This window comes from Passer domesticus, chromosome 20, assembly GCF_036417665.1.
Source record: "Passer domesticus isolate bPasDom1 chromosome 20, bPasDom1.hap1, whole genome shotgun sequence".
In the NCBI taxonomy this organism is placed as follows: domain Eukaryota; kingdom Metazoa; phylum Chordata; class Aves; order Passeriformes; family Passeridae; genus Passer; species Passer domesticus.
The window spans coordinates 6,565,992-6,585,140 of NC_087493.1; positions in this window are offsets into that span (position 1 = coordinate 6,565,992).

Consider the following 19,149-nt stretch of genomic DNA (forward strand, 5'->3'; position numbering starts at 1 on the left):
GGAAAGGGCTAATTCTCCTGTTAGGACCTCACACTACAGTGAATCCTGGCAGATGACCTGGATCACCCTCAGGAGCATCCAAATCTGACCAGGAAAATAATTCTTGTACATTACACCTCTTGCACCTTTGCTGTCACACACTAGGATTGGGTTTATTTTCACAAGTCCTCTATAAAAGAGAGGCTAGAGGATAAGAAGATAGAGAAGATAGGAAAGTTCTCCTTCCTATAGATAAGGAAGGTTCACCCTTATAAAAAGGTGCCTTTTGGGGCACAGAATTTGAGAGAGTTTCCACAGGCCATCCATAAAGGTGGAAGAGACATGAGCACAGGTTGCTGGAACCCAGCACCATCACTGAGTACTCCTGTTAGTAGGGATAAAGGTGTTGATAGTTCCATTAGTCACTGATTTTCATAATGGACCTCTTGCTTTAGAATTCATAATTTCTGTACAAATTACATATGAGTAAAGTCAGATCACACAGAAATGAAAGGCAGCATTTCATCACAAGCAAGTATTCACGTGGAAGGCATCAGACACCAAACATTATCAGTAAAATGTAATTTGGATAATCTCACTCAGCCCAGATGTACACCAAAATATCCATCTGACAAAGTATGAGTCCCAAGAAACAAACTAATTTACAACCAGGGACCAAAAAGATTAATTGCTTGAAGACAGAGGAAGAACCAGGTAGGCAGACTTCATACAGCCATCATAAAATATGCCACGTAATCTACAATATAATAAAATATGCCACATAATATATAATATAATAATGTCACAAAAGAGAAAATTACTGGGGTTTTTTTCAGGAATTCTGTTCACTGGGAAAAGAAGTCCCTATTACACTGCATGCAAGAGAAAATAGATTGGTTTTAAAAGGTTCCCCACTACCACCAATTTTGACAGCAACAAACATACTAATTTGCCTGGCTGGCTTGTGGTGATTACTGTAAGCTGATTTTCCCTCTCCCTGGGCACTAAGCTCTTGGTTCTTTGTGTGGATGCAAGGGCTTTCAATCCTGCAGCCACTCAAGAGCAGTTTGGGTAGGTAACTATTCATGTTGGAAATAAACATTGTGGGGGACATCACAACCTTTAATAAACTCTGAATAGAAATTCCCAGAGCCTCTCCCAGGGACTGCATGACCTCAATAAAATTCCCATTTAATTTTTTCCCTATTCTCAGTCAAAAAATGTGGCTTGAAACCACAGGTTCTCCTTTACACTTCTCCATCCTGCCTGGTCTCTGCTGCTGAGCTCTCAGAGAAAGCTGGGACAAAGTTTGTCTCACATTTTGGGAGAAATTCTTATTCTCCCTTCATTCTTTAGTTTTGCATCCCCAAATTTAGCCAAACTTTACCAATTCCCCTCTGGCCAGGGCCTTGGGTCTGATGTGGGGCCCGGCAGAGTGAAGGAGGAGAACACATCAGAATCAGTCCTTGGCTCTGTGACAAACCCACTTGAAAAATGGAAATATTTTTGCAGCATTACTCCCAACTCTGTTACCATTCCATCAACACTCTGAGAAAATAATCAGTTTTTCTGCAATAAATGACGTTCAGTGACAAACAATTGGAATCAGAGAGAACATTGACAGGAAACTTTGAAATGTTGGTAGAGCACAAAACAAGCTACATATGATTAAATTGGCAATGTAATACCTTTGTACTCATCCAGGATTGTGTAGGAATAAACTCATGTAGATCTTTGAGTTACTGTTGTCCACAAAGCCCATGAATGCAAAGGACTTTTGTCAAATATAATTTAATTGCACATCATGTTAGCCCCACTGTCACCCTGATCATGCCTTAAATACATCTCACAGGATTAACATACTTATAATGAATTATTTATTGCCTTAAAGAGCTCAGAACAAAATACACCTCACTAAAAAGAAGCCTGAAAAATGGAAATTTAAATTGATATGCAAATGTATGTGAATATAAATATATAAAAATAAAATGAAAGACAGTTTTCCTTTCTATACTGAGGAAAATCTCTACATAAAAGTTTTTAAAACCAAGTTCATATTGTCACAAAATATTACTGTAGAGTTTGACTCTGCAGAAATTAGCACAGGAAGCAATGAAATCCCAGGCTATTTCTCAGGGGCACATAGGAGTTCAGGAGCTGGAGAACAAGTTCCTGTTTCTATCAAAGGACTTGAATTAATCAACTCATTTCCCTGTGCCTAAAATTATTTCTGTGGCACTTGCATCTTTATTATCAGAAGTCCACAGATAAAACACACACAGCACAAGGATTAATTTTATTAGCAGAAATGAGGAAATTGCACACAGCTTCCCCCTGCTCCTCCTCCCTGCCAAGCAGTGCTAGGACTGGTTTTCACCTGGTGTTTATCAGAAATTATTATTAGCAGACACATTTTTTTAAAGCCATAATTCTTAGGCTCCATTCTGTGCACTTGAAACTCCTGTTCAAGGTGCTGGGAGTTTGGAGACAGCAAGTGTGATAACCTTTATTATGGCCTGTCAGCATGCCAGGAACACCAGCCCAGTTCCACTGACAGTGAAAAAAGAACTCCATTACCTGAGTGGTAGCAGGATCTTCTTATTCCTTTTAGGCTCAACTTCCAGGAAGAGATATGGCCATTTATTCAGTGAATTTGGAGAATTGTAGCAGAAGGAGGGTTATTTATTCATATTGTTCATGTAATGCCTCAGAGTGCTCATAAAGTGAAGCAGCAGCTCCATTTGAGACACACTGCTCTCTGACTTTTGGGGGTAGAAATGCATTTCTTTGGATCAGGCCTCTCCTGTGAGTAAGTGCTGGCACATGTTGGAACTGGCAATGTCTGATAGTAAGCCTCAAAACTGCTCCACCCTTTGGATGCAATTGCAATAGGTAGAAAAAAAATCCCTTCCAAACATAATGTGATCAACCGGAGACTTAATGAAGAAGATTTTCTGTATAGATTATAGATTGATGCTTACCAAATCCTGTCCCCTAAATGAGTTACATTTCCTTTGCTTCTGAGTAAAATGTCACAGCTTCAACTGCACTTTTTGCAGATCATAAAACCCCAGATGATTTTTTTCCTAAATACAATTTTAATCTCATTTAAAATTTTCATATGTTGTGCTCTATGCCATAGGTCAAATTAGCAGAGGATGAATGATTCTTTTTGGTCTGAGGCATACTGCATTTAGCTTCAAATTTTGTTTGAACCAATAGCTTCATATGAAACAGAACAAGTTAAATACACAACAATAAATTCCTGTTGATTTCCCCAAGGATATAATCTCAATTCAAAATGTCCATGATTTTTAATGTTTTGCAGATGGCCTCTTTTACAGACCTATAAAAGTACTATCATTATTTAGCACTACTCATAAAATTATTAATATTTCCATGCTTTTTAAAAACACTTTTCTTCCCTCTCAGACTATGCCTTACATTTTTATTCCCTAGTATGCAGAGTTAATACCTAAGCAACAAGAAAAGAAATCCATCAACATGACTGGAAGCCTCAGAGGTTTGGTAAGAGTATATTGAACATTTCACCCAGAGGTTGCTGCTTCCAAAGTGCCCTTGGCTGGCCACAACTGAAACTCATTAACATTTGAGGGCTCTTCAGTGGTCTGCAAACCTGGATCTTTAAAAGTCAACTTCTGGTGCAGTCAGATTGGGCATGACAGAGGAAATTCCTCCAAACAGAATGGAATATGAACAGAAGTAAGGCACTTTTCTTGCTGATAAGTAGAACACATTTAGTCATGAATGAAATTCAGTCATTTATACCCGCTCTTGTTTTTCACTCAGGTAAGACAGCAATGCTCAGTGGGCAGAACACGTCTGGCTGATCATTTCTGGGGTGCCATAAATGAAAGGAAATGGCTGATGAGGAAACTTGCACCCATAGAGAGGGTCCAGGGGGAGTGCCAGAAGCACTCTCAGTTGAACTCAACCTACTTTGCAAATAACCAGAATTTAGTCTCTAAGGCTGTCAGCCTGGGATATTTCATAAGCCCTTAATTGTTTGAAGTACAGAGATACTTTATAGATGAGGAATGTAACAAATAATTGATATTTGCAGTGTCATGGACTGCAGGAGGAGGAATGCAGGAAACAGGACTTTGTATGACCAACCAACATGTTTAAGCAGAAGCCATTTATTGCTTACATTATGCACTTATTTATAGATTCTAGAAACTACTGCACACAATAGTCATGCATTTCTTCACTGGTCCACATTTCTTCTTGTCCACACGTTCTGTATGCCCTCTTCAGAGTATGTGATTGGTTACAGTCCATGTGGTTCACAGATCTCTTTTATCTAGTTCTTGTGGTCGTGGCGTTGTTTCTCAGCCTCTTCTTTCTTATTTTACAACAGTTTATGTCTTAGTAATCTTGATGCATTCCAGAGGGCTCTGTTAAGAACTACAAGCAGTGTGGCTGGTGCACAATGTGGCCTAAGTTGCTCAGATGCATTGCTACAGAGGAAGATTGGGTCCATCACAAAGTCCTGACATGTGGGTTTCAGAGGATCAGCCAGGACAATTACTCTTCTCCTCATTAATGCCCCATTTATGAAGCTCTGAGAATTTGCCCTGTAAAGCCACACAGATGTTAATTTTCTTCTGCTCTCCACCTCCCATGTGACAGCCATAAACCCAATTCTTCCTTAGTGCTTTATTAAATAACTTGAGTTGACTACTTGGTGGAATTTGAGAAAATTATTTATATTCCTGCCTCCTAAACCATTCTCTTTTTTACTGCCTTAAGGTCAGATGTTCCTGTGCCTTTGCTTCCTGGAAGCACCATAAGTCAGTGGGAGCTCAGAATTACCCTTCTCTCAGGATTGTGTCCTTTAGCTGTATCTCAGGGAGAGCAATAAAGCTTCCTAATTGTGCTTATGGATTATTTGAATGTATTTACTCAGTGAAATTAAACAAGCATGTCTTGAACAGGACTTTACAGACTCTTGAAAATCTGAATCAAGTTGTTGAGGGATTAAAACCACAGTGAACAGCAGTTAGCAGATCACTGGAATAGTTTTTCCCATTAATTCTTGGAAATACTAAATTATTGGCAGGAAACTTTCTGATACCCTCAAGGCTTTGTCTGTTCAAATTTCAATGAACAAGTTCACTATAGTAACAGAATTCCATAGGGAACCCATAAGCTTCTACTCTTAAGACCTAGGTAAGAAGGGGAAAATAAATCACAACAAATAAGGGAAAGCATTTCTGAGTTAATAAAATGTTGTTATTTAATGTACTGTTGGATTTGCTTTTTAAAATACACCCCTTATAGGTATAGGCCTAGAAACAATTCAGTCAGTTTGCAAATTGTGTTTAGGAACAGAGGCAGCTGAATATGTAAAGGATGAGAAAATAATCACTGGAATGAATGGTTCTCACCCTATAAGCAGTTCACAGTATATTAAAAATCAGCTGCCACATTTTCCTCCTCCTTACCTATTTCCTTCCTAATATTTGCAGAACCAGGTCAGACATAATATCTTTATACTAACAAAGAAAGTAATTTCTCCCTATTCATTAAGTTCATGTTTTTAATCATATCGTAAGTATATTAAAATATAGATGGAGCTCTAACCACTGATCAAAAAGATGAAGATTCGGCAAATAGTTCAGCAAACAGTTTCTACAGCAACAGGTTCAGCAAATAGTTTCTACATCGATGATGGTGTGAGGATACCTTCTGGGCCAGATCTTTAACTGGAGAAACTTCAATGAAGCTGATTTTGCATCCCTGGAGGACACATCCTTCTCCTTTCATTCCATTTCTGTACCACCTCCTTCCTGTCATTCCCTGCATTCCATCTCCACCTTCTAGCACAAGGGAGAGATTCACCTTGTTGGCCTCACACATCAAAAAACCCCACTGTGGCAACTGGCCCCACACTTACAGAACAGATATCATTCCCAGGATCCCAGGTTCTTTACAGACTCTATTTTATTGAATCATTTTGTTCACAGCCAGCTCTGGAAGGATGCAGAGCATATAAATAGATCCATGTAGTTATATATAAATAGAAAGCAGCTGCTCAACACACTGAAATATAGGAGATGAAGAGAATACTCTAAAATGTTTCTTTGCTAGAAATCCTCCATAAAAGTACAGTTGTTGGAAACAAACTAAAAAATACAACCAAAGAGAAGCTACTTTTAATCTGACATCAGAGGAGCCCCGAGAAGCTGTACTGGTTTATGTGGGTTTATTCACACCTTATCTGACACCAGAATAGCTTACTGCTTTAGACAAGCCCTTAAAACAATACCATGGGGAACAGAGTTTCGCTCTCTCTTTGTGTTATTCCCAGTCTTTTAGGGCCTCATTCATGTTTGGCAGCTTTAATGCCACCATAATAAACATAACACTTCTGGGCTGGTCATTGTGATTGGCACAGAAAGGGAAGAAATTAGTAGTAAACTTGTATTTCAAGATAACACAGCTCTTCCAGCTGAGCAGCACAAATCTGAATCATCTGAATCTACCCCTCACAGGCCCAGAGTGGGTAAGCAACACTCACACAGGAAGCCATGGGAAAGCCAGCAATCAGATTTATTTCTCTCAAGTCACAACTCAATATCCAGACACCAAACAACCCTGCCCCATGTGCAGCTGTGCCACAGTCACACAGGGCAGGATCTGCACCTGATGTGACATCCTCCATCCTGTGGAGCACAGCTGGTGAACCAGAACAGCTGGTTCAGAGCTGAACCTTCTGCCTGCCTTCCTTCCCCACCAATTTCCTCTCCCAGGCTCTCACATAGACTTCAAATTATTTAATATCTGAGATCTGCCAAGGCCATTGCTCAAGGCTGAAAGTGTGACTGTATGGATTCAGTTCCCAGATATCCTGTGCTTGTTCTACAGGTAAATGTCATTGCACTGCCCAGACCTGAGTTCTGCTCAGGGTTCCAGCAGCAGAACTGCCACTGTCACAGGAGACAGAGACAGAGTCAACAAGCAAGAAAGAGTTTGGAATGTGACAGAATATCACCATCAGCCCCCGACACAAACTCTATGAACATGGAAATTTCCATCGTGCTTAGATTTTGAAATAGCAGGCAATAATGGGCTCAGGTAAGGAGTTCTGGCAGGGCCATCTCTGTTTAATTTATGAGCTCAGTTATTTGCTTTACTTAGCATGAAGGCACAGGAAGGGAGAAGACCTTGATTATTTGCTTGCTGAGGTGCAGAGCACTACATTGAGCTCCTAATCCTAATATTAGACTGTACCTTTAGACTTCTATTTACTTTAAAAAAAAGAAAAAGAAAGTGGAGGGGGAATAGGAAGACTTCCCAAAAATAAGAGAGAGATAATTCTTATCGACTGCATTTCTGCATGTCCTGGCTACCAACAGCATGCAGAAAATAACAAAATTTAATTACAATAGTAATACTATTTTACTAAAATTCCCAGATTGTTCTGAAGAAGGCCCTGCATTGCTGGTTAAACATTTGCCACTTCCATGAAGGGATTGCACAGATTTCTGGGAAGAGCACAGACCCTGGGCAGATGCAAAACAAGAGGTGACTAGATGAGTAATCACCACCTCCCTCAACACAGGTTAAGGGAGGAGCAAAACTGCACAAATATGAATGTACTGAGAGAAACAGAAAAAAGGTATCCTGCCTACACATCAGTCATTAAATACACAGTGAGGCAGTTTCTGCACAAATTCCAAACCAGGCTGCACAAGCAGCAGCCAAGCAGCAGCCACTGCTTGCAGTGATGGGATCTGTGCCTCAGCCAGGGCCAGACTGTTTGCAGGGTGGATCAGTTTAAAAGTGAAAATTAATTTGCCAGGTGAGAGCCCTCATCTGCAGCAAGTTGATATTCCCCAAGTGCCAAACACAAAGACTTCACAGCTGTTGAGCCTAATCCCAGTTTAGTGAACAACTCACAGTTCTGTCGCAGAGCTCCTGTTTTGGATCTGGAGATGGTGACAGGGCTGCCTACATCCTGTCCTGGCTGCTGCACACACAGAGATGAGTTTCCTCATATCTGTGCCAAATGCATTGCTGCTCAGTCTACTACCTTTGGGAAAAAAGGATTGCTGGGCTCAGACACAGAGATAAAACCCCCTTCCTGATCTGCCCTGTGAGAGCAGGGGGCAGCATTGCCCTGACCCAACCTCTGGGATCCTGCATTCACACAGTGCAGTTTGTCTGTGCACACCAGCAGCTTTTACTTTGAAGCATCTCCTCCTCAGGCTGTTTTCTTTGCTCTGGTTAAATTCAGGGATCCCATAAACCTAATGAGGTTTCCCTGTGGAAATTTCATAAAAGCTCGAGGAAGCTCTGTGTCCAAATGCCACAAGAATTGCTGTTCAGCTGCCCATGCTCCTTTAGAAACTGCAGCCTACTCCCTTTAGAAACTGCTGCCTTTCCTTCCTTGCTCTGGAGACATGGTTGTGTTTCTTAAGTGACTTCCATAAATTCTCAGGAATTTAAAAGAAACACAACCTCCAGTTCTCTCAGTAGCTCCATGTTCCCTGGTCCGTTCTCTTCTGCTGACTTGTGCTAAACAAATAAAGGCTTCAGTAGCTGATTAGTTCACTACTACTAACTTATGTGCAGCTCATACTGCAAATAATTTGATCTTATCAGTTCCCAGCTGCTGCAGTTTCAGCTTCTCTATTCTCTTCCCATGTCTGTTTGAACTGAGCTTGTGACCACCTATGCCTTAACTCTTATTATTTTTAACCAATGCCCTGGATGCATTTCTTATTGCTTCCTGCTTAATTTCCCCTGCATTTTCCTAACACCCAGACCTTGTGTCATGTCACAGTCTAATCCTAGGCAAAATGGCCTCAGTTTGTCTTCTCTAACTAACAAGAAAAGTCAGCTCTCTGAGCCAAACTTCCTTTTAATTTACCCAGAGATGCTGATTCCCATAGCATCTTCAACACTAATGGAGCTGCCAAAGGGGGACACAGCAAAACCTCACCCCCAGCTGCTGGCATTCACACTTTACAATGTAGTAAATAATTGTGATACTTCTCTATGAAAAATTCAAACAAAAAAATATTTTGTTATACATACACTTTAATCTGATGTGTCTATCTTTTGGATAATTCCATCATCCACTTTATTGTACTGCTCTATTTACTGATGTTACCAGTGCTAGGAGCCTGGATTTCTTGTTTATTAGAGCCAGCATAATGAAAGTTTGGTACATGATTAATTTTAATAGTTTAGCAGGGAACCTGAGGATAATGCATATTGGCTGTCAAGCTACAGATAAATTTTGTTCATTTGGTTGTAAAGATTTCTGAAATAAAACCTGTTGTTTGCTATTGTAGAGCAATAGTTGGGTGAAATAGTGTTTTCTAAGGAAGCCACTGTCTTAGCTGCCCTGATTATGCAGCTGGGCTCAGGAGTCCCAGACAAATAAGCTGATACAACATCCCAGTTCTGATATCCCTCACGTTGAGTGCTGATGTAAGAGATTTGAGAAGACTTTGTGGATGTAACAGAAGTTTAGAGTCAATTTGCCTGGCAGAATTCCAGAAGAGCCCAAGGCGAGGAGTCAAGAGATTTGGGCCTTACTCCCAGCACTTTTAACAGCCACTTTTCCCTCCTGTGCCTCAACGTCCCCAGCTGGAGTGTACATCATGTCACTAATTTCCCCTGCAAAGCACTGTGTAAGTGCTCATTACCATCAGCTTTGGCAGCAGAGTGCTCCAGGAGGATCTGAGAGGGCTTGGAGAGTCCATCTGCAGGTGGAAGTGGTGCCTAATTGGCTCTGGACGGCACTGCTGAACACCCAAATGCTCTCCCAGTCTGCAGGGCAACACTTTTATTGAGCCTTCAGACCTTCTGGAAACTGCAAACATCCCGAGGGAACAGGCTCTATGTGTGTGGAGAGAAAAAGGAGAGACAAGAGAGAGAAGAAACTTTCTTTCTCTTGCAATATCCTAAGCTCTTCTGCTTCAGAAACATAATAATGTTTCTTTAATATATAAAAATTTTCTAAATATGTAAATTTGTATCTGGAGGCTAGCCCTGCTTCTATTATGACTTTCCTGCTTAGGAACTGGGCTGGAGAAAGGAGGTGCGGGGAGCATTTGTGAGATGGACAGGTCAGGCTCTGGCAAAAGGAATTAAAATAACCCTTGTTCTCAGCTCTTTTGCAAGCTACTTAATTTGGAATATAAATAATTTACACTGAAATGATTAATCAATGCACTCATTATACTTGCATGGTTACTTAGCACCAAAGGAAGTAAACAACAGCCTGCAGGATAGCATGAAAGATGAACAATCTTATACCTCAAACCCACAAATTAATATATTAAGTGAACATCAAAATCTCTGAACAGAGACAATATTAACTCAACCCACACAAAGAAGCAGGCAGGATCAAAGCAATAGTGCATCTGTTCTAATATTTCACAGTGCAGATCTTCACTTATTTGCCAAAAATCATCTATTAAAATTTAAAGGGAGTTGCAGAATTTGGTGTTGACATAATGAAAAAGAACAGTTAACTCTATTTAAGAAGCATAGTTAATTATATGTAAGAAGCACATCTATTTAATGCAATTTGTATCAGTTTCTGCAGTGGTGGGTTGCTTGTTTCTATTAAATTCAAAGGGCGTTTTCTTAAAATGTCACCTGAAACTTCAAAGAAACTTTAAAAAATTCTCCCACCAAAAGCATAAAAAATATTCTTTCATGCTGACTTTTTCTTATTCCCTATATATATTTGTTCAATCCAAATTCCTAAAAATACTTACTTATAAAGTAATAGTTAATAATTTCAGTATAAATTTATCTTTTCTCTCTCTTCCTCGTATCTGTCTCTTTTGCACTTTGAATTACTGTATTCCAGCAATAAACATGGTAAAATAAGTAATGTGGATAAGACAGATAATGAGAAAATATGAGTTTCGATCTTAAATTGGCACTGATTTAATAATTAATCCACTTATCTAAACCAGAGTAGAAAAGTTTAATGGAAGGATAAACTTTGCGGTTTTATCAGTCTACAGAGAAATGCTGGTGCATGAGGAAAACATACCAAGTGCATATCTCAATATACAAATCTTAGCAGTTGAGCAGGAAAAACAAACACTTATTTCTCACCATATCAACTTATTCCCTGGAAATGTCAAGGGAACTGGTCAGACCCAGGGGATGGTAAAGCAGAGCAACACAGCAAACCTCAGCTTAGAGAGAAAATAAGCAATAATTCATCAAAAGGCCATTCACTTGAAGAATAAGCATTGAAATAAGTGAACATCTTAAAGCAAAAGCAGAATTTTATCACATTAGTATTTTCAGCCACATTGAGTAAATTATATCAAAAATCCCAACTCAGAAAATTGTCACAGAAACATCTCCAGAAATCTGAGGTAGGATGATTGAGTTTGCTTGTTTTCTTTTTATTTTTGGTTGTTTGTGGTTGTTGTTGGGTTTTTTGTTTAGCTGGTTGTGTTAGCAGGTTTTGTTTGCATTTTCTTTAGTTGTTGTGGTTTTCTCCTTTCAGGGCTCCAGTTTTATTTTACAGCTGGGCTTTGGCCACATATTCAAGACTGGTCTTTTGGTGAAGACTGGGACATCCAGAAAGATTTGGGGAAAGGATAGGGGGAAAAGAAGCATGATATTAAATGGAAGACCTGAAAGCAGGAGTACTCTTTACACCTCAGTAAAACACTCAAAAATACTAAATTTCAGAAAAAAACCCCTTATAATTGTACAGGAAAGCTGTGATAAAATGCATTTTTAAAAAATAGTAAAAGCCCAAAACTCCACATTGAAGAGATTATCTTAGACCTTAACCAACTTCCCAAGGGATGAGCCCTCCTGTCATGAAAGCCTCATCAGGATTCTTTGGACTGTTTTGGTCATCAAATGTCACAAAGAGATAAATTTCAGAACACCAGCCTGTCCTCACTATTTAGAGTATAATCCTACCTACATTATCACACCTGCTTTCTCTCTGCTGCAAATGTCGGTGCAGAAATAACTACGAGAGCATTTACAACAGACAAATAAAACCAAACAATGCTGCCCTCACACCATTACAGTCCCCAAAAGAGCCATAGCCACGCAAAAAAAAAAATGGAATGGAAATTTTCTGTGCACATTATGAACTGCAACAGGATCTCTTTGGGGTTTATTTATTTTTAAAGGATGAAGGATTCTGAGTACACAGAACTTGTTGGGACACCTTGGACGGGTTTCAGAGAAGCCAACTTCACCCTGGCCATACCCCTGTGCTCTCCCTGAGGCAGTGAAAAAGCAGTTTCCCCTGAAAATAACTTTGAACAGGAATCCCTGGTCCCCAAACCCTGAAAGGTTCAGGATACTCAAGCTAAACCATATGCTGTTGTTCACCTGTAATTCCAGTACACCTACCCACAGCAACTGTGCTGAAATGCTCAGCTTTCCTGGAAACGATCCCTCACTCTTTGCAACCAGCAAATCCATTGCTGGATGCCTTTACCCAGCAAGCAGAACCTGGATCCCTGGAGCCTGGGACATGACAAATGACACAGAGCACATGTCACTGCCTCGCCTGGCCCAACAGCGCAGCTGCTCTCTGGCTTGCAAGAAAAATAAATATTTGCTCCTTTCATTTGTCCCAGTAGGACTGGGAATGTGAAATATTTGCTGTAAGATTTATGATGGTGGCACAATTTTCTCTCCATCAAAAGAGAAAGGCTGATGCATGAATAATCTACAGCCACCACAAACTGAACTCCTGATTAGAACTATTCGACACAAAATCAAGTCTCTTACATAAATGAAAGAGGGGAGAGTGATTCTTGGTGGTTCATACAGTAGAAGATGTCAAATCACTACTCAAAATAAACCTTATTCTCCTGGAAATTATCCAATTAAACATCTGACAGACACAGACAAATGTTGTATCCCCCTTCCATAGCAGCTGAATCTCATGAAGAAACTGTGTACTGCAGATTTGTATTTTTAAATGGCCTAGCAGAGACCTGAAATTCATCCTCACCACATTTCTTTACACTCACAAGTCTATAACCTAAGGCCACAAATAAAGCTATAAACCAAAACATGGTTTCTCTTTTTTTTTTTTCTTTCTTAATTTAAGTGTTGAGTGTCATCCTCAAAACTGTACCAATTCACAGGGGTGAAGACAAGCCAGTCCTGGTACTGTACTCCACACCAAGAGTCTTTACCCACATCATTCCTACCTAAGCAATTCTAACCTAATTGTGGGCACAGCAAGGAACAGAGGGCAGATCCCCCATTATACAGGGTGTGTCCATCTGTCCTTTTCCCAGCACAGGATCCAGCCATGAAAAGCAGATTAAGGAAAAATCTTACTCCACATTTTGAGCTACAATTCATGTGCTGCTGCTTGAAGTATTCCCTTGTCCCATGGTATTTGTCATAATTAATATTCCTTTTCTGAAGACCAGTCACTGACCATCAGTGGCCATCACTGTCCTGCTGTCCTGGGGCTGGCTACAGGTCACAGTAAAGTCCTAATAAAAATTTTTGATAGACAACATTTGTACTAAGCAAAATCTCAGCACAAATTAAAAATATATACCCTTTAAGGCTTTTAATTTCAATCATCAAGCCCACGTTATTCCTAAATGTACTCATAAAACTCGGAAAGTGAATTGCACTAAAAACGTGACAAACCCCCCTAAGTTCTGAAGCTGTAAAGAGCCCCAGTTTTTCATCAAGCTCTTCCCTGATCATCCCACTGAAGGGCAGACCCACAGTGAACTCCTTCTATGGGTTGTGGCTCCTGAGGTAATATTTAATTTTGAACAGTACAGATAAGAAGGAAGTGGGAACTTCTGTAAGCAGCAGGTGTTAATTATTCTACTTGTACAGAATAGCAATAAATTAATCAAATCTCTGGATACTTCAGCAAAGTTGTGGCCAGCTCTAACAAGACTTTATGTGCCCTGAAAGCTCTCAATGCATAATGGCAACCTGACTTTGAAACTGCCAGTTCAAAAAGCAGCCAGATTAAAAACGCAGCTCCCTGCCATTTTCCAGTTTCATTAAAATCTTTGTCTTTGGAATGAAACATTAGAAATGAAATGCTTTATATATTCATGAAATACAACCCAGCTGTTTGCCATGGTGACCTTTTCAGCATTCTGTGTTTCATATTTTGATAAGCCATGTACTGGTAAGAAATCTCTCCCACAGCTTTTGTCAGCAGCCCTGACTCTGAGCCCTGCATGCTCCCATATAAAGAAAAATAATGCAAGAATGTCAACAAGCAGCTATTTGAAAGCAATAAGATCTCATAGGATCTCACATTTCCTTACACTCTGCAGAAGGCTAGTGTGCAGGTTTTATAGCACACAGGGAGTCTTGCCTCCTGCAGCCTTTATTAAAAACTACTCCACCAAAGGCAGTATCAAAAACCAGATCAAAAATAAATTTATTGGGAAAACTAAAGATACAATGCACCATGTTTTTATGCTCTTACAAGGGATTGTGAACTTGGGAATGTTTGTACCCACTGAAGCCTCCATTACATGCACAGGCAGAAAAGCAAGTTGATTAGGTAAAATTTAAGCACTGATACAAAAGCAAGAAGTGTACTTTCAAAAGAATCAACAGGTTCTGACTAAAAATTGTTCCAGAAGCTTTCAGGCTTTGGTGTAGACCACTGTGATTGTTGTGAATAGATAATTGCTTTAAGCTCAAATAATGGTATTGTGTCTCAAAGAATTGTTAAATCTTTTGCAGATGATTATAGGAAATGGAGATGTAATCTGGACTGTGGCTATTCTGTTTCTCTATCCATTCTATTTTTCAGTTAAATGCTTATTTTTTTAAAAACCAAACAACAACAACAACAACAAAATCCTAGGGGAAAAATGGTATTTTTAAGATATTTATAGCAAATGCAAAATTTAATCACTGAAATAACCACAAGCATTTCAAATAATGTAACAGCTGTTTCACAAATTGACAGAAGACATTGAAATCACATTCAAAACCAACTTCATTACTGATGGTGACTTTAAAAGGCTCTGCCAGTTCAAAAAATTGCTATTCTAAACATGTTGAAAAATAAAAAATTACAAACACACCTTAATATCTAACCTTAAAGTTAGATATTTGACAATATTGCTCCTTATTTACAATCCAAGAATCCTAGCCCAGAGTTGCACCTGACGGGCTGAGCCTTTTCTTGGCCTAGCAAGAGGTGCCCAGACCCAGGTGACCCCCAACAGGAGCTGGGGTTAACATGAGGTCAAGAAAGGAGAATTTTTGGGTAGGTGCAAGAAATGGACAACTGAAGTAACTTGAAAATGAGTAGCCCTGCTTGGTTAGAAGACAGATTTTTAAGTCCTCTGTTTCAAAATCCATCACTTCTACTGATATCCCATTCTTAAAATTATGTTTTCAACACCACTTTATGGGGACATGCTCAAAAGTCTATTCTGTTTTGCATTAAATAGCTGATTTCTATTCATAAATTTACATTTCCTCAACATGAGCAACATCAGCCTAATACAGAAGTTATCACTGGGAAGTTGGGTTGTCCTACTTACCTCCATGTAGGATACATGCAGTTTTGGTTGGGGTTTTTTGGTGTCTTTATGCTTTCTTTTTAAAACAAATCTCCATTTCTAAACCTGTATGCATTCATACCCTCATTACTTGCATGTTGAGAGATTTTTGCAACACAATGGACATATGCAACATATGCACAATCCAGCCTTCACAGAAACTGAGTAAGGTCACAATGCCCTTGAAGGACACGAAAGGAGAAGAACATGCTCAGAAGCAGACAGTTCAGGATGCAAAGGCAGACAAGAAAACCACAGCGAGACACATGAAGAAGAAAGACTAACTAAAATTAACTGAAAGATTAAAATGCGTGCGTAGAAGGGTTTAACCAATCACGTATTAGCTTGAGGTGTGAACAGAAGAACACAATACAAATATAGCTTGCTTTTTGCAATAAATCATCTTCACTTGATCATATTGGTCATGGTGTGATGTCCCGTTCCTGATCCTCCATACCTGTATCAGCAAAAGTGTTGCATGTTTAATTATATGGCACAGACCCCTTTTGTAGTGTCAGTACTTCAACATATGGATGGAAACCAAACTAAAATACCACTGGAAGAAATTCTAATATTGAATAAAAGACTTTCTTATCTAACACAAGACTACATTATGAAGCCACAATTTTATTATTTAGTTTATTGTTTTAAATTAAATAGAACAAAGTGGCTACTTCATCTTGCTGATTTAATAAGTTAATAAAGTCTTCTGGCAAACATATACTTGATGTATTGTGGAACACAAAAGCTCTTTCTCATGTTGAGGAAAGTATTAAAAAAATCTTCCAGGGAGATGCTGCACCCTGCACTGTACTTTATGAAGCCAATATTTACCAACAAGAGGGACACAAGTGATTCTCTAACACAGCCTTTTCTCCTGCTTTAATTGTGCTTTTATATTTCAAATATGAATTTATGGTAAAATCACTGCATTCTTACAAATATCTTTGTAAGAATGCCAAAGTGCCCAGTTCAGGTCTCTGCCAGCTGCACCCTCAAACTATGTTTTCCTTCCCTTACAGTCATACAAACATACTGATGACTAAGGTAATTAAAATTGTTTAGCTTATCAGATGCATCTATGAAGCTGTTATGGTTTTAGATTGGGGGTTTTGTTTTGGATTTTTTTTGATTTGGTCATCAAAATATGCAGCAATTCAGAATGTCTTATCTCAGGCTATTAACACAGACAAAAAACAGGATAAAATTTTGGGAGAGAGTCTGTTAAGTGGCACTGGGTGGTCAAATTCTTGTCAGTGCGGACCTGATAAAGTTTTAATAGAACTAAACTGTGTCTTGGTATTCTCTCAGTTAATTAAACACTTTCATACATGTGCTCGTCCTCACCAGGGAGCTGAACTGGTATTATAGCTGAAACCAGTAAAAACATCAAGAATTATATATATGTAATTCAAAAATGACATCAAATTAAAAATGGTCTGTCATAAAGATTGTCAAAAATGAGAGGCTGTCTGTCCCCAGACTCCAGCAATGTACATGGTGCCTGTGAAATATGAAAACTGGAAAATAACCTTGAGCTGCCTCTGTACCAGCTGGTGTTCAGGGAAATACTGAAAATTTCTCAAGAAAGCAAAGCCCACCTTGACTGGGACTTTTCCATATGTAGTCCTTAGGGTCTTCATTATGCACAGCCCTTAGTATGTGATGGAAACTAATCAAAGTGAGACAATATTAGGCCAGAAATGCAAAGCTAGGCAAAAGGAAAGAAAAATAGAAACAGACAGCATTATATGTCCACATGAGGAAATTAAAACGTGACTGGAAAGGAGCAAAAGTCAATTAGAGGGGAGATAATCAGAAAGAGAATTTGAAACAAGGGCTTTCATTTTCTCTGACATTGATTCTAAAATCTTGAAGAAATGAGCACAGTTCTAATGAATGTTATTTAAAAATAATTAATATATCAAAACCAAGTGTGTCAGAGAAAGATGAACATTACACCCTTAGAAGTATTTTTTTCACTCCCTGCAGAGAAGTGCCTCATATGAAGGAAGCCAGAGGTGGAGGAAACTACAAATATGTTTGCGAGATATGTAATAAAACAAGACTATAAACTCCTAAGTTTAGGTGAGATAAGGCAATACAAACATTTGCCCTTACAGAGCAATGACAATAATAGAATTATATCTGCTCAGTCATCTCAGGAAGAAATGCAATGTGATTAGGCAATTTTTTGCATAAATGAGAATTAATTTCTTTAACATTAATGACTTCAAAGAAAGGCCAAAATTAAGACATTTGCTATGCACTACTCAGCCCATCAACAAAAAAAAACTCACCTGGTTTGGTTCTTCAAGTCATAGGACTAGATGATGGTTGAATGAAAACAAACCCTGAAATGAAAGGAAGGAGGGGGGGCTGAGGCAGATATTGCCACTAAGTTCACTTGGAAAATCTTGTGTCTGCTTTTCAGCTGCCACCAGACACCAAAGCAAGAAACACCTTGGGAAGACTGGGATTAGTGACAGAGCTCATGGGAAATCCGCCACAAATCACAAGAGATCCAAGAGTTCAGCTCCATCAAAGGATAAATGAACTGGGAGGGGGCAAGGAGTGGGCATTTCAGAGAGCTGAGAATGACTATTTAAATATTAAAGCCCAGGAAAACATGTCTTACAAATAAAAAACCTCACACAAGTCCAAAAACTACACTGTGAGAGGGTCAGTAGATCAGAGCTACAGATAAATAAGTTAAGAATGCTGTGAAGACCACAGCTAATAAGAGTACACTGGAAAACACAATCTTATCACACACAAGTTGAAATCATGATTTCTGGAATGAGCCTAAAAACAAACAGAACTAAGACTTTTGTATGGGTTCCCATAGGCAAGGGACCAGGCCCACATTTTGGGAAGGCATGGATGTGGCAGGGGGGTGATGGGGAGGAAGTGTGTGAAATTTTTAATTTAATTTAATTTAATTTTACTTTATTTACAGTAAGAAATTCTTTGCTATAAGGATGGCGGGGTCCTGGAACAGGTTAGCCACAGAAGTTATGGATTCCCCATCCCAGGAAGTGTCCAAGGCCAGGTTGGAGCAACCTGGGATAGTGGAAGGTGTCCCTGTCCATGGCAGGGGGTGGAATTGGATGAACTTTAAGGTCTCTCCAAACCCAAACCATTCCATGATTCTATGATTTCCTATTTGACAGAGTTCTACTGTGTCCACAGCAAATCCCTAATTCAAAACATCATCGTTGCATAAAGCAGCTCCTCTTCCACAGCAACTCCAGTTCAGAGCCAGAAATGGTCCACAGAAGAAATCCGCAAAATTCTTGTCTTGAAGGAAAACAGAAACCCAAATATTTTAAGTGGGGCCAGGATTAGTGGGCCCATAACCATGAAGAACTATGTCATATAATCCTACAGTCCTTCCAGTGTTTTCCTAAATTAGGGTCTCAGTGAGTGTGAAAACACTCAAGTTTCACATTAGATGTCACAGTAAATTATAATGAAATATGGCATCAATTTTTTTGTTATTCTTGAAACACTGTAATAATCGTATAGCTAGAAATACTGAAGCTTCACTAAGAAATTAAAATCAAATATCACACTACTCATTAAAACAAAACCAGAATAAAGAGATTTAAAC